This window comes from Eriocheir sinensis, unplaced genomic scaffold (genome assembly GCF_024679095.1).
Source record: "Eriocheir sinensis breed Jianghai 21 unplaced genomic scaffold, ASM2467909v1 Scaffold243, whole genome shotgun sequence".
Classification (NCBI taxonomy): domain Eukaryota; kingdom Metazoa; phylum Arthropoda; class Malacostraca; order Decapoda; family Varunidae; genus Eriocheir; species Eriocheir sinensis.
In genome coordinates, this window is record NW_026111547.1 from 298,920 (window position 1) to 310,000 (window position 11,081).

At 41.0% G+C, this 11,081-nt stretch overlaps 1 protein-coding gene across 1 annotated transcript in view; it reads right to left on the bottom strand.

The window, feature by feature from the left end:
* LOC126991123 (doublecortin domain-containing protein 2-like) overlaps positions 1-4,442 on the bottom strand; it is a 45,111-nt gene extending 40,669 nt beyond the window's left edge. The window contains exons 1-2 of the mRNA XM_050849875.1: positions 3,997-4,442; positions 2,877-3,869 (exon numbers count right to left, since the gene is read on the bottom strand). The gene's annotated coding sequence lies outside the window, so the exon portion shown is untranslated. The remainder of the gene's footprint in view (positions 1-2,876; positions 3,870-3,996) is intronic.
* Positions 4,443-11,081: the final 6,639 nt, after the last annotated feature.

Here is an 11,081-nt window from a genome sequence, read left to right on the forward strand (position 1 = left end):
AGTTAGTGCATTATTTTTTCATCTTCCATTCTCCATTTTCTTTCCAAATCGGACTCATTTTCCTCATCTCATTTCTGGTCTCATTTACGTTTCTCATTTTCGCGGGAGACACCTTGCGTGGTCCTCTCATTTAGGGGAAATTGGCGTTTTGAAGAAAGTTGGAGCAAATGTGGAAGAGGAGGAGGAGAAGGAGGAGGAGGGGGAGATAACGGAAGAGGAAGAGGAGGAGGAGAGTTATGAGAGGTTACGAGGAGTAGCGAGAAAGTGGATACATGACAAAATTGATGATGAATAACGATGAGGAAGACATTGATAGCGAAGGAGAAGGAAAGGCTTTGACATGGAAAAGGGAGAAAGGAGAGGAGGCGAAAAAGGAGTGGAGGGAAGGAGAGGGGAAGCAGGAACAAGATAAAGACGACCTATACAAGAATGAGGAGGCTTCGGGATTCCTTGAAAGCGAAAAGAAAAGAGAAATCCTTGAGTCGAAGAGGGGCGAGGGAAGGAAAGGAGAAGTGGAGAGAAGGAGAGACATGCAGGAAAGTGAGGAAAGGACCAAATGATAAGCTAATGAAGATTGGAGAGAACATTGAGATTGAGAGAGAGAACAAGAGAAAAAATACTTGGAAGCTGAAACAAACAGAGGAGGAGATGGGAGCGAGAGAGGGAGAGAGAAGAAAGTGAGAGAGAGAATAGAAGTTTGAAACCTTTATATAGAGATACTTGAGAGAGGATTTTAATAGAAGCGAGGAGCAAAAGAGAGGGGCTGTAGGAGTGTACGAAGAGAAGAGACAGATTGAAGGCCAAGATACTGGAGAGAGATTTGAATTTGGAATAGGAGCAGAAGAGAGGGGCTGCAGGTATGTTCAGAGGGGATAGAATGAAGGCTAAGAAAGGGTTGATGGACAAGGTGAGAGAGAGAAGGAGGTTTGGAGCCTTTATAAAGAGAGTTTGAAGACTAAGCAGAGTTACTAGAGAAAGGGTTAAGGCAATAGGAACAAAAGAGAGGGGCTGCACAGGAGTTGAAAGAAAAAGAATGAAGGCTAAGAAAGGGTTAGTGGGTCTTGGTAACACATTAATGGCCTGGCTGTTGACATTTGGGGGAGGGGGATCAATGTTGCGGGTAAGAGCGTGTTGGATATCGATATTGACAGGAATAATGGAGGTTTTGTAAAGCGGGAGAATGCGAGGGAAGGAGAGAGGCAAGAGAGAGTGAGATAGAGAAACAGGGGCTGAGAAATTAGTATAGGGATGAGAAGGAGGGAGAAGTGGTGAGTAGAGGGAGATCTGAAGAAAAATATAATGAGAGAGATTTAGAAGTACAGGGGAAGGGAAAGCATGATTAGTAGAGAGAGAGAGAGAGAGAGAGAGAGAGAGAGAGAGGAAGGGAGAGAGAGAGGACTGAGAAGGATATAGAAAAACGGAAAAAAAGTACACAGCGGTTGCATCTCCGTCGTCCCCAAATTGAGCCATTTTGAGTTTATTAAAAAAAAAGTGTGGGAAAAGAGGTTTAACGGAGGGGGGGGGAGAGAGAGAGAGAGAGAGAGAGAGAGAGAGAGAGAGAGAGAGAATGATGACAATGTCGAATCCCCTCTCACTCTGTCTCTCTTTCTCTCTCTTTTTTCCTCTCTGCCTCGCCATATTGTGTTCTACGACCGCCCGTCCTTCCCCTAATTGGTAAGATATCTCCTAATGGGCTGCTGACGGGCGTACATTTCCTGTCTTTCCTCCTCCTCCTCCTCCTCCGTATATACCTTTTGCCTTTTATTTCCTGCCTCTTTTATTTTTCTTGTCATTTTTTCCGCTTTATCTGGAACGCATATATGTCTTCCTCCTCCTCCTCCTCCTCCTCCTCCTCCTTGAAACTCCTCCTATACGTCCCTACTTTTGTCTTTCATTTTCTGCTTCTTTGCTTTATTTATTTTTCTTGTCATCTTTTCTACTTTATCTGAAACGCATTTTTTCTTTCCTCTGTATTTTTTTTTCGTCTTTCTCTTTCTCCTTCTCCTCTTATACCTTTTGTCCTTCATTTTCTGTTTCTTTTCTTTATTTTTTTCCTTGTCATCTTTACTTTATCTGGAACGAATATTTTTTTTCTCTGTACTCTTTTTTTTTTCTCCTCCTCCTCCTCCTCCTCCTCCTTGTTTACTCCTCTTTCCTTCTATCTCTACCTTCCTCTACTTCGTTATCCTCCTCGTCACCAACTAAAACACATCATCTTCCTGCTCATCTCCCTGCTCATCTTTCTTTCTGCTGACTTTCCTCACCGTCCTCTCCTCGCCTCTCGCCTTCATGCCGTTAAATCACACCTGCTATATTAGGCTCGATAGAAGAGAAGGAGTCATTTATTCTACTATTTTTATATACAGTTTTGTTCTCCCTGCTTTATTTCTGTGTGTTGATGTTTTTGTCTATTTTTGTGTGGGGTTGGGTGGGTGGGATGTGTGTGTGTGTGTGTGTGTGTGTGTGTGTGTGTGTGTGTGTGTGTGTGTGTGTGTGTGTGTGTGTGTGTGTGTGTGTGTGTGTGTGTGTGTGTGTGTGTGTGTCTCATCATTGCTAGGAGACCACGTTCCTATCTCTTTTATTTATGCCTCTTTTTTTTCTCATTCGTTTTGCCTTTTCGCATATATAGACAAAGATTTATAGATAGATAGATAGATAGATAGATAGACAGATAGATAGATAGATAGATAGATGGATAGATCGCTAGCGTGCTCCTTAAGTTAATGAGTTAATAGGAAAAGTGAAATCAATAATATATCAACATATCGATAAGGACACACACACACACACACACACACACACACACACACACACACACGCACGCACACACACGCACACACGCACACACACATACACGCACACTCACGCAATCTTACCTCTCCGTATTACAACCATCACCTCGTCTCTAAGGCCACAGCGTCGTACACACACTCCTAGAGCCATGTATAGTTCCATCTAACAAAACCTTCCCCCCCGCTTTCCGCCATCGCACGACTCGACACGCACGGCACCATTCGCTTCTGTCAAGGCTTTTCCACTGCGACGCTTATAAATTATCCGCACTTGGTTTTAATATCTCCCGCGCGATGCCCTGTCTCCTCGCACCACGTTGTTCCAGCTGCACTACCTCTCTCCGGACCTGACAAGCCTTTATAGTCACAAATGGAGGTCTTGAACGGCCCGCCTTTTATATTCATGCGTCCTGACGGCACTCGGTAGGTCCTTTGCTTCTCCGTCCTGCAAGCACTGTTCAGAACGCTTTTCCCTCCCTTGTTAACATTGCCAGCTTGTAGTGTGTCTCGTAGTGGCACTTTTTAAAACACTCTTTCATCTTGTAGGTCTTGTGAACTTGTGATAATCTATAGTAGACGCTTTTTTTTCACTTGTTATTCCTGTATGCTTGTATATTTAATAGTGGTAAGCTTTAGTATGCGTTTTCTTTGCGAGTAGGTGGTGTAAGTTTGTAGACTTAATAAAAGGATATTTCTCTGGCATGTAACTCTGTAGCACTTTGTAGTAATATATTGTAGGACACTTTTTTTTCTGCTTGTCAATTTTGTATCCTGGTGAACTGTATTGTGGCCCTCATACGATTGTTTTCTGCCTCACTTGCACAACGTCAATGAACGCTTGTAAACTGTAATGCCACTCTGTTGGTTGCTTCATTCTCGCACTTGTAAGCTTTTAAACTCTACTCGTACTCTGGTCCTTTTGCGATGACTTTTTTCTCCCTTGTAAATCCTCAGCGAAAAAGCTTGTAAACACTCTCATGACACTTTGCAGAACGGTTCTCTCTCGCTTGTAAACATCGTAAGTCCTGTAAACTCCACTCTGTCCTTCTTCTAGTGACTTTCTTCTCACTTGTAAACCTTCAACGAAAGCTTGTAAACACTCTCATGACACTTTGCAGAACGGTTCTCTCTCGCTTGTAAACATCGTAAGTCCTGTAAACTCCACTCTGTCCTTCTTCTAGTGAATTTCTTCTCACTTGTAAACCTTCAACGAAAGCTTGTAAACACCATCACGGCACTTTGCAGAACGGTTCTCTCTCGCTTGTAAACATCGAAGGTCTTGTAAACTCCACTCTGTCCTTCTAGTGGACTTTCTTCTCACTTGCAAACCCTCAATAAAACCTTGTAAACACCATCACGGCACTATATAGAGCGGTTCTCTCTCACAGGTAAACATCGGAAGTCTTGTAAGCTCCACTGTGGCTCTCTTCCGGCGGCTTTCTCCTCCCTTGTAAACCTTAAAACACGGCAAACTTTCCCTCGGCAACCCCTATTGTGGCCGTGTGTTGACTCTGCCACTCTCGCACGCGACTCTCCCACTCTCCCACTCTCCCAGCCGGCCGCGGACCTAAACCATTGACAGGCACTAGCACAGACACGCACTCCCCCTCTCCCTTCCTCTCCCTCTCCCCTCCCTCAACTCCGTCTCAGTACACCTTCCACGTTGCCTGGCATTCCCTCCCTTTCCCCTCCCTTCCCCACCTCCTCCTCTTCCTCCTCCCTGCCTCGCTCTCCCTGCATTCACCTCCCTGTCTCTTCCTTCCCTTTTTATTCCTCTCCCTTCTTCTTCCTCCGCTTCTTATCCCTCTCTTTACTACCTCCTCCCTTTCTTATTCCCCTTTCTGCCTCTTCCTTCTTTTCTTCCTCCCTTCCATGCCTCTCCCCGCCTTGTTCTCTCCCCTATTCTTCTCCCTCCCTTTTTGCAACCCCTCTACCTTCTCTCCCTCCCTCCCTCTCTCCCTTTCGACCTTCCCTTCATGATATTCTCTTCTTTATTGTCTCCCCCTCCCTCCCTCCCTCCCTTCCGACCTTTCCTCTGTTATTTTCCTCCATCTTGTCTCTCTGTCCTCTCTCTCCATCTTCCCTCTCAGTTATTTTCTTTCCTCGCCTATATTTGATTTTATATTTCATTTTTTATCTATATCTTTAACATTGCTTATTTCCATTTCCCTGTGCATTCCTTTTTCCTCTCCCTTTCTCTCTCTTTCTTCTTATAATTATTCTTCCTTCCAACCTTCCTGCACCCTCCATAATTTCTCCCTTCTTCATATTCCATTCCCTCTTTCGTTTCCTCCCTCCCTCCTTTCCTCCCTACTTCTTCATTCCTCCCTTCCCTTGTACATTAATTCCTTCCTACTCCCTTTCTTTCTCCTTCTCCTTCTAATTATTCTTCCTTCCAACCTTCCTGCACCCTCCATAATTTCTCCCTTCTTCATATTCCATTCCCTCTTTCGTTTCCTCCCTCCTTCCTTTCCTCCCTTCTTCTTTACTCCTCCCTCCAAGCTTAACCTTTTCCTTAACCTTCTCCCTTCTTCCCCTCTCCTCGTCATTCTGTTCTTTCTCCTCCCAATTCTCTTTTTTGACCTCCCCTTCCCCTTTCTTCCCTGTCCGTCACCTCCCCTCGCCTTCCTCCTCCTCCTCCTCCTCCTCCTCCACCATCCTAATTCTCTTTCATCTTTTATTATCCGCCTGTTATTACCCTCCTTTGTTCTCCATCTTCCCTCATTCCCTTCTTTTCTTGCAAATGATTTCTTATTTCGTCGTTACTTTTAATTTCCGCATTATATCTTTTACGTCTCTCTCTTCTCTCTCCCTCTCTCTCTCTTCCTTAATTATCTTCTTTTGTTGTTGTTATTGTTTTCGTATTTTTCACTGGTTTAATCTTATCCTTTGCTTCTCTATCTGTCTCTGTCTCTTTTCTCTCCCTCTCTACTTTATCTTCTTCGTTGTTTTCGTTTATCTTTTTCTTGCTTTAAATATATCCTTCAGTCATTTCTTCACTGTTGATGTCCTTCTCTCGTTAAATATGTCCTTTTCTTCACTGTTTATATGTCCTTTTTCTTGTTATGTAATGTCCTTTTCTTGTTATCTAATGTCCTTTTCTTGTAAACTAAAGTACTTTAATTGTTAACTAATGTCCTTTTTTCTTGTTAACTAATGTCCTTTTTCTTGTTAACTAATGTCCTTTTCTTGGTAACTAATGTCCTTTTCTTGTTAACTAGTGTCCTTTTCTTGTTAACTAATGTCCTTTTTCTTGTTAACTAATGTCCTTTTCTTGTTAACTAATGTCCTTTTTCTTGTTAACTAATGTCCTTTTCTTGTTAACTAATGTCCTTTTCTTGTTAACTAATGTCCTTTTCTTGTTAAATAATGTCCTTTTCTTGTTAAATAATGTCCTTTTTCTTGTTAACTAATGTCCTTTTCTTGTTAACTAATGTCCTTTTCTTGTTAACTAGTGTCCTTTTCTTGTTAACTAATGTCCTTTTCTTGTTAACTAATGTCCTTTTCTTGTTAACTAATGTCCTTTTCTTGTTAAATAATGTCCTTTTCTTGTTAACTAATGTCCTTTTCTTGTTAACTAATGTCCTTTTCTTGTTAACTAATGTACTTTTTCTTGTTAACTAATGTCCTTTTCTTGTTAACTAATGTCCTTTTCTTGTTAACTAATGTCCTTTTCTTGTTAACTAATGTCCTTTTTCTTGTTAACTAATGTCCTTTTCTTGTTAACTAATGTCCTTTTCTTGTTAAATAATGTCCTTTTCCTTGTTAACTAATGTCCTTTTCTTGTTAACTAAAGTCCTTTTCTTGTTAACTAATGTCCTTTTCTTGTTAACTAATGTCCTTTTCTTGTTAACTAATGTCCTTTTCTTGTTAACTAATGTCCTTCTCTTGTTAACTAATGTCCTTTTCTTGTTAACTAATGTCCTTTTCTTGCTAACTAATGTCCTTTTCTTGTTAACTAATGTCCTTTTTCTTGTTAACTAATGTCCTTTTCTTGTTAACTAATGTCCTTTTCTTGTTAAATAATGTCCTTTTCCTTGTTAACTAATGTCCTTTTCTTGTTAACTAAAGTCCTTTTCTTGTTAACTAATGTCCTTTTCTTGTTAACTAATGTCCTTTTCTTGTTAATTAATGTCCTTTTTCTTGTTATCTAATGTCCTTTTTCTTGTTAAATAATGTCCTTTTCTTGTTAACTAATGTCCTTTTCTTGCTAACTATCATTTTCTTGTTAACTAATGTCCTTTTTCTTGTTAACTATCATTTTCTTGTTAACTATCATTTACTTGTTAACAAATGTCCTTTTTCTTGTTAACTATCATTTTCTGTCCTTTTTCTTGTTAACTAATGTCCTTTTCAAACTCTTCAGACGTCCTTTCCTCTTCTACGTTCTTTCCTTCACCGTCTATGTCCCTTCCTCGCCATCATTCTCCACCTTCTCTATTGTAATCATGTACCCTCTTTTCCTCACTTCGCTTCTCAGTTTTAGCCCCCGGACAATCTTCCTCTCCTATTCGGCTTCTTCAAAACGAAATGCAACACCCTTAATGAGCGCGCGGATAATTCTTCCCCATTTTTTGCGACGCTTTTCTGTTCAAGTTGTAAAGAAAAATGTGCTCGTGTTAAGTTAAATGAAGCTAGTTATGAGGAGAGAGGGAGAATAAGGGAGAGAGTTAAGGGAAGGAGGAGGTGGCTTGACTCTTGAAAGGAATGGGGAAAGGATGGAGAGAAGGAAAGAGAAGAGAAGAGAAGAGAAGAGAAGCGAAGAGAAAAGAAGAGAAGAGAAGAGAGGAGAAGGCAGGATAATGAATGTAAGGAATGTGAAGATCTGAGAAAGCGAGAAAGAGAAGAGAAAGAATGGAATGACAAGACGGTAAAGGAGAAGGAGAAAACGGAGAGAGAGGAAAAGATAGAAAAATAAAAAGAGAAAGAAAACAGCCAGAAAGAAGGAAAATAAGTGGAATAGAAGAGGAAGGAAGGTAAGGAAAAGAGGCAAGGAGGAAAGAGAGAAGGAAAGAAATGAAAGATATGGAAGAGAGAAATGGAAGAAGGGGAAAAGGAAAAGAAGAAGAGGAAGAAAGGGAAAGTAGAAAAAAAGAAAAGGGAAGGAAACGAATGACGGGAGCTAGAAAGGGAAGGAAGGGGGAGGTGGAGGGGTGAGGAAGTGGAGGAAAGGAGAGACGGGTGGAGAGGAAGGGGCGCGCTAGTAACACCTGTAAACAGTGACACCTGGCCCATTATCGATCCGTTGGCAGGTGACGTCAGGTGTGTGTGTGTGTGTGTGTGTGTGTGTGTGTGTGTGTGTGTATTGACTAGCCTCTAATATTTGCCTAATCCTTGGCTCATATATTAAATGTCTCGTTAGAGCTTCCTAATGTAAGGTGTTAAATAGATAGACAGATGGTTAGATGGATAAATCGATAGAGGAATAGACAGAAATCAGATAGACAAGAATAGAAGGACTGTTAAAAAGAAAAAGGTAAAAACATAAAACTACGACCGCTTTAGTAACTTCACTTATAAAAAAATGCACTTAGAAATGTCAAAAATATTTCATATACAAACTCAAAATCAATTCAACTACAATATACATCTACAAACTATTCCTGAAACCTACCAATATGTTTAGTTAAGTCTCTCTCTCTCTCTCTCTCTCTCTCTCTCTCTCTCTCTCTCTCTCTCTCTCTCTCTCTCTCTCTCTCTCTCTCTCTCTCTCTCTCTCTCTCTCTCTCTCTCTCTCTCTCTCTCTTTTTCTATTTTTAATCAGTTTTCCCTTGTTTTGCACAGTTTTCAAGTTTATTCAAAAAGTAAAATGTTTGCGCCACTCACCTTTTGGTGGATATATTTTTGAGAGGAAAATATGACACGGAAACTGAGCCTTTTTTGTGCCAGATATACTGTTTCACCCACCCACTTTCTCTCTCTCTCTCTCTCTCTCTCTCTCTCTCTCTCTCTCTCTCTCTCTCTCTCTCTCTCTCGTTCTCGCTCTCTCGCTCTCGTTCTCTCTTTCACTAAATACTTTCTTCTATATCTAAACTATTCCGGTACAACACTACACCACACCACACCATACCACACTACACCACACTACACTACACCACACCACACCACACCACACCACACCACACCACAATGCCTTTACAAGCTCTATTCGGCAACACTCTAGCACACATAACCCCAACATCAAGGGAATTGGACCAAGCCACTTCGGGCCCCAAATCTGATTTTTCTAATTGGTAGTTCCTTGTTACCTTGGTTGGGGCTGCCATTTTCGAGCCTTTTCCTTCCTTTGCTTTGTTGAACTTTACACTTGTTTCATCTTACCCTTTATTATCATCTAACGTTCCCTTTAACCTTTTCTTACCTTATTTTATACCTTCTTTATTAATCCTCAATGCTACTTTATCTTCCCTCATATGTACCTTCCTTTATCTTACCTGTCCCTTACTCTCCTTTCCACTTTCTTTTACCTTGTTTCATACTTTCTTTGTTAAGCTCCGAGGCTACGTTATAGTTCCTTTCTTGTACCTTCTTTTACCTTACCTATCCCTGACTTTCCTTTTCACCTCCTTTGTTAATCTCCAATACTACTTTATCTTCCCTTACCTGTACCTTCCTTTACCTTGCCTATTGCTTACTTTCCTTGTCACCTTGTCTAATCTTATACCTTTGTTAATCTCCGAGGCTACGTTATCTTTCCGTTCTTGTGCCTTCCTTTACCTTATATATCCCTTACTTTCCTTTTCACCTTCTCCTACCATATTTTTTTACCTTTGTTAACCTCCAAGACTGCGTTATCATCCCTGACCTATACCATCCAACTTCCTTCATGTCTACCTTCTCCTACCTTACATTTTACCTTCCTCTTACTTGCTCTTATCGAACCTTTTACTTTTGTTTAACCCCAAGCCTTTTTTTTATCTTCATTTACGTTTTTACTTTCCTCTTAGTATCTTGTTATCTTCTTTCATCGTATGTTTCACCTTCGTATAGCGTCACACCTATCGCCTCTCACCTTTAAAATATCACAAACTACAGCCTATGAAAATTGTTTTAGCGTTCAAAACAGCGCTCTGTATTAATGAAACAATGCCAGTAATCCACTTTATCAGCATTAAATGACTCCAATACCGCACCACTATCCATAATAGCTTTTCAACGTCACTCCCTCACCGTCCAAACAACACACACACACATACACCTTCACATACAGGAATAGCGAACGGGGGATAGAAATCAACTTCACTCAACTTCAATTCAACTTCAACTTCAACTTCACTTCAACTTCAACTTTCACTTCACTTCACTTCAACTTCAATTTCAACTTCACTTCAGCTTCACTTCAACTTCGCTTCAACTTCAACTTCACTTCAACTTCACTTCAGCTTCACTTCAACTTCACTTCAACTTCAACTTCACTTTAACTTCAACTTCAACTTCAACTTCACTTCAACTTCAACTTCAACTTCGTCAACTTCAACATCACTCCCTCATCACCCGAATAACACCTACACACACCTACACACACACACACACACAGCAGTAACGAACCAGGGTCAGAAATCAAATCCCCCTCCCTTACAGCGCAAACAACTCACACACACACAGCGGTAGAGAATGAGAGGAAGGGATCATATTTTCTCATTCATGCACGGCTGAACATTACACAGCAATCAGCGGTAGGAACCAACGTCATAGCATCGTCAGCACTATAAATAAAATACAAAAGCGTCACCAGTAAGTAGCACACAACCACAACAACCAAAATAACAACCAACACAAAGGCGACTCCCACACCAACTTACTTCTTTTCCCGTCCGTTGAGCTTTTTATCGCAGCTCCTTGGACTTCTTCCCCTCCGTCCTCTGTTTGCCTCTATTCTTGATTCTTCCTCCCTCCTGGAAACACGCTCTCCTACTCACAACTTGTCCCTCCCTCACTCTTTCTTCTGTCCCTCTCTCTTGGTTCTCTTTCTTTGCAGCTTCCGACTTTTTCTTCCTCCTCGCTTGGTCTCCTCATTCATGCACCCACTCAGTCTGGTTAGTCGTGTGGTTGTTTGTTTTTTGTGTGTTTGTGTGTGTGTGTTTGTGTGTTTTTGTGTTATGTATGTCCTTCTATTTGTCAGTTTTTCTATGTGTGTGTTTGTTGGTCATTTTTTTTTTTCCGATAAATCTGCTTTGTTCGTCTGTATCGGTTTTTCTTTTTTATTGGGTTCTGTATGTCTATGTTTATATTTGTGTCTGTGTGTATGTCTGTCTGTCTGTCTGTCTGGCTGTGTGTGTCTCTCTCTCT